A 5,459-nucleotide genomic window follows, 5' to 3' on the forward strand; every position below is an offset into this window, starting at 1 on the left:
ATAATCCAGTCAAGGAATGGGCAGAGGACATGAACAGACACTTCTCCAAGGAAGACATACAAATGACTAATAGATACATGAAAGTATGTTCAAAATCACTAGCCATCAGGGAAATACAAATCAAAACCACAATGAGATATCACCTTACATCAGTTAGAATGGCCAAAATTAACAAGACAAGAAAGAACAAATGTTGTTAAGGATGTGGAGGAAGGGGAACCATCTTACACTATTGGTAGGAATGAAAGCTGGTAAAGTCACTTTTATAAACAGTATAGAGGTGACTCAATATATTAAAAATAGAGCTATCCTATGACCAAGAAATTGCACTACTAGGTGTTTACCCCAAAGATACAGAGGTAGTGAAAAGAAGGGGCACCTGTATCCCAGTGTTCATAGCAGCAATGTCCAAATTGCCAAACTGTGGATGGAGCTGAGTTGTCCTTCAATGGATGAATGTATAAAGAAGATGTGAGATACATATATATATATATATATATATATATATATGATGACCTGATGTCTGTGTGTATGTGTATATATACATACACACAATGGAATATTACTCACCTATCAGAAAGGATGAATAACCACCATCTGCATCGACATGGATGGAACTGGAGGGGATTATGCTAAGTGAAGTAAGTCAAGTGGAGAAAGGTAATTATCATATGGTTTCATTCATATGTGGAACATAAGGAATAAAAGGGAGGGCCATAGGGGAAGGAAGGGAAAACTGAAAGGAGTGGATCAGAGAAGGAGGCAAAACATGAGAGACTATAGACTCTAGGAAACAAGCTGAAGGTTTCCAAGGGAAGGGGGGATGGAGTAGCCAAGGGATGGGTAATAACCAGAGCATGTGTTGTGATGAGCACTGAATGTTATACACAACTAATGAATCATTGAACACTACATTAAAAACTAATGATGTACTGTATCGTGGCTAACTTAATATAATTAAAAAATAAAGTTCAAAAATAAATAAATAAAATTTAAAACATTACCTCACCTATGTGTACTTTTTATTAGGAAGTATCTTCAAGAGAATGTAGGTTAGGCTTCCCTAAAGTGATTGTGTAGATTCATTGTTTCTCAAACCCTTTTTAGAGCAAAATCTCTAGTCTATCTATCTATCTATCTATCTATCTATCTATCTATATAAAGTATCTCTGTATAACACTAGGATTCTAACAATCATAAATGAATTCACTGTATATGAAGGTACCATGTTAAAGTGAATACAACAGAGACACAGGAGGCCAGCCCAGATTCTTTACTCTATGCTTATAAGCAATGTGGCTTTCTTAGCTTTAATTTCCTCTTCTATAAAATTATACTACCACTGGTCTTACAATGTTGTTTTGAGAGTCTGCGATAATATATACAAAATCCTTAGCACAAAGTTTAGCACCTCTAGGTGTTCATAAGTTTTCATTACCACTTCATAACTAAGTCACATGCCTTAATTGGACAATATAGTTAGGAAATAAAAAGTCCTATTGTCTCTTTAAAACATTCTATGCAGGGGCGCCTGGGTGGCTCAGTGGGTTAAGCCGCTGCCTTTGGCTCAGGTCATGATCTCAGGGTCCTGGGATCGAGTCCCGCATTGGGCTCTCTGCTCAGCAGGGAGCCTGCTTCCTCCTCTCTCTCTCTGCCTACTTGTAATCTCTCTCTGTCAAATAAATAAATAAAATCTTTAAAAAAAAAAACATTTTATGCAAGTTAACTTATTTGCAATTACACTCCTGACAGGCAAAGGATGAAAGTCAACTATGTCTTAATATATTACTGTTTTAAAATTTCAATAATTAAGTATCATTATGGTTCAACATATTTATTATGTATGTATAATGAAATCTTATTTTAAGATTTCAGTCTGCTACCTCAAGAAAAAATGTTATAGTCAGTTTGCTAGAATTCATAGTAGAAATCTCATATTGTGTCTGCTATCTGAAATAGTGGAGCAATGCCAAGTAAGTTTTCCAAACATAGTAGGGCAGAAAGTTATTTGATTCCAAGTGCTAATAGTAACACTATGTAGTCCTTTGGGGAAACAGAAGTAGAGGATGGGGAAAAAATGTAGTTAAGAGGAAAACAAAAATGTTCCTTAAGCATCTGCTTTCGGCTCAGGTCATGATCCCAGGGTCCTGAGATCCAGCCCTGAATAGGTCTTGCTGCTCAGTAGGGAACCTGCTTCTCCCTCTCCCTCTGTCATTCCCCCTGCTTGTGCTCCCCTGCTCTCTGTCAAATTAAAAAAAAAATCTTTAAAAAAATGTTTCATTAACACCTACCTGTCCTGGAATAAAGAAAGCATTGATACCAATATCATACATTTTTATTCATACATTTGATGAGAAAAAGTGGCATTATGAATCTGATTTTCCTTTTCTTCATCTCCCAGCATCCTGATCATCCCTTATGTATTTCTTGTAGTAGAGTTTGGGATCACAGAAATATAGGGAAAGCATTATAATTGAAAGGAAACCTAGAAATAATTTGTCAAATTCCGTCATTTTACAGATGTGAAGATTGAAGCCTAGAGATACGTAATTGAGCAATAATTGCTGAATAAAAGAAAAAAAAAGGAACTCAAATACAGCACAATTCATATTTCCCTCTTCCTATTTTAGCTTTCAGAGTGAATTGCTCAGAATTGGTCCTCAATTGGCCTCAAAGGATAAACTGTAAATAATCCTTACATGTAGTACTTCTTATGAGACCCAACATTCTCCCACGTAGCCAGGCCATAATTTATAAAACAAATGACAGATAATAATAGTTAAAAGCACATTTGAAATATTATTAATATTTAGTCCAGATGAGGGGCAAGATGGAAAAGTAGGAGACCCTGTTTCAACTAGTCCCCTAAAGTGAGCGAAATATCTACCAGAACACTCTGAACACCCATGAAATCAGCCTGAGATGTAAGATTATACACTTCTGGATCTCTACAGGGCAGAAGACATCAATGGAGAGGTAAAGCAGAGTGGGAATGCTCGGACTAATATCAGAGGATAAAGGGGGAGGGAGTATATATACTCCCTATATATATAAAGTATCTCTGTATAACACCAGGATTCTAACAATCATAAATGAATTCACTGTATATGGAGGTACCATGTTAAATTGAATACAACAGAGATACAGGAGGCCAGCCCAGATTCTTTACTCTATGCTTATAAGCAATGTGGCTTTCTTAGCTTTAATTTCCTCTTAAAGGGGGAAGGAGCCACCAGAAGTGACCCATTGGAAAGTAATACCCCAATATGAAGGTGCCCTGTGACTGGGAGACCACCATTAACTTTTAGTCTGGTTAAAAGCACTCAAAAAGAGCAAAAGATCTTAAGGGGCAACTAGTGGAATCAGGCAGTCACAGGCATGGGCCTAAGCCCATGGACCCAGGACGGTCACCACTGCTGACCACCCATGCCAGAGAGAGTGCTATGGAGCCTCCAGTTCCTGGATCCTGAGCCCCTAGCATCGCACAGTTTGCAAAATGGCTCGGCTGGGCACACTACTGCCCCACATGACAGAGTCTGGTGATGGCACCAGCCTGTGCTCTCTAGACCTATAGCCTTTTGCACTCTGCACACACTGTGCAACTGGGGTCTGAACTGCCCTCCCTGCCTGTGCCTGAGATAGCTCCATGTAGGCGCTATTCAGAGGTCTCTAGGACCAGCCAAGGGTCTGGACACTCCCAGCCCTTGCCTGAAGGAACTCACTGTGATCTCTGGTCAGATTCTCTCCACAGTGATTTGTGCAACTGTGAGGTCTGAACCCCAGACAGCAGTCCTGGCAAAGATAGCCACCAGAAGCAAGTTTCTTGGACCAATATCACTCCTGATTTCAATGGCATGAGGGTGCAAACACAAGCAGGGGCCTCAGGCAACCAGTGAGACAGTGGCTGGGGGTGTGCACAGCCTGTGGGAGTTTGCGATGTTCAGCGGAGTTTGTAGAGGCAGAGTCTATGTGTTATGGACCACCTAAAGGGGAGCAGACTGAGGCTTCTCTCTGAGGCAGAGGTCTGGGTGTAGTTTGCTTTCCACTAACCTCCAAAAAGCTGCAAAAAACTGCCAAAGAACTAAAACCTGAAAAACCTGTTTCCACAGAGCCCAGCCCCTTGATGGGGGCAGGAGGACTCCACTCTAGGAAGACTGCATGAAAAACTACACAGCAGGCCTCACCCCCAGAAGGGAAGCCAAAAGAACTGAGGGGACAACCACCACAGGTTCCCCATAAAACTGTAAAACCCCAACATCAGGGAGAAACAATATATTAAGCTCCTGGTATTGCCCTAGAACCTGTATATTTCATAGATAAAACTTTAAATATACATACAGATATAAGCCTCAAAGTAATCCTATTTCCCTAATCAATACAACATATATATACATATAGACAGACCAGTTATAATCTCCCTTTAACACTGGAAAGTTGAGTCCTTCAACAAAGATATCAAGATACACCCAGGAAGAATCAAATTAACCTTCCTCACCCACATTGAGTATTTATAACCACCTTCCAATCTTTTTCTTCTGTCAGTGCTTCTGTGCATTTTTTTTTGTTATGGTATTATATAAATCTTATACTTGGGGTTCATTTTGGCTGGGTTCTTTTTTTTTTCTTGTCATTTATTTTTGTCTGTCTTTTTGTTTGTCTGTTTTTGTTTATATACCTTATAAATCTTACCTTTGGGGCTCATTCTGGCTGGGTTTTCTCTTTTTCTCTCTCTCTCTCTTTCTCTCTTTCATTCTTCTTTTCTTTTGTTTTGGTGGTGACTTCCAATTGCTCTGAAATTCTACAGGGTGCACCATGCCTGGTACATGGTTGATATATTCAGCTATACATCCCCTCAACCACCTCTCAACAAAATGACTAGGAGGAGGAACACCCAACAGAAAAATTCAGAGACTGTGCCCTCTCCATCAGAACTACTGGATATGGACATAAACAGTATGTCAGAAAGGGAATTCAGAGTAACAATTATCCAGGCAATGGGTAGGTTGGAGAAAACCATTAGTGAAAATAGAGAATCTCTAAGGGTGGAAGTGAGAGCCAACCTGGCAGAAGTTAAAAATGCTATCGCCTGGGTGGCTCAGTGGTTTAAGCCACTGCCTTCGGCTCAGGTCATGATCTCAGGGTCCTGGGATCGAGTCCCGCATCGGGTTCTCTGCTCCGCGGGGAGCCTGCTTCCTCCTCTCTCTCTCTCTGCCTGCCTCTCTGCCTACTTGTGATCAAATGAATAAATAAAATCTTTAAAAAAAATGCTATCAATGAGATCCAATCAAATGTAAATACCCTGACAGCTAGGGCAACCTGGCCAGAAGATAGAATTAGTTATCTAGAAGACAAACTGATAAAGAAAAAGGATCAGGAGGAGGCCTGGAACAAACAGCTTAGAAGCCATGAAATGTTCCAACCTCAGAATTATTGGGATCTCTGAGGGCATGGAAAAAGGC

This window comes from Mustela erminea, chromosome X (genome assembly GCF_009829155.1).
Source record: "Mustela erminea isolate mMusErm1 chromosome X, mMusErm1.Pri, whole genome shotgun sequence".
NCBI lineage: Eukaryota > Metazoa > Chordata > Mammalia > Carnivora > Mustelidae > Mustela > Mustela erminea.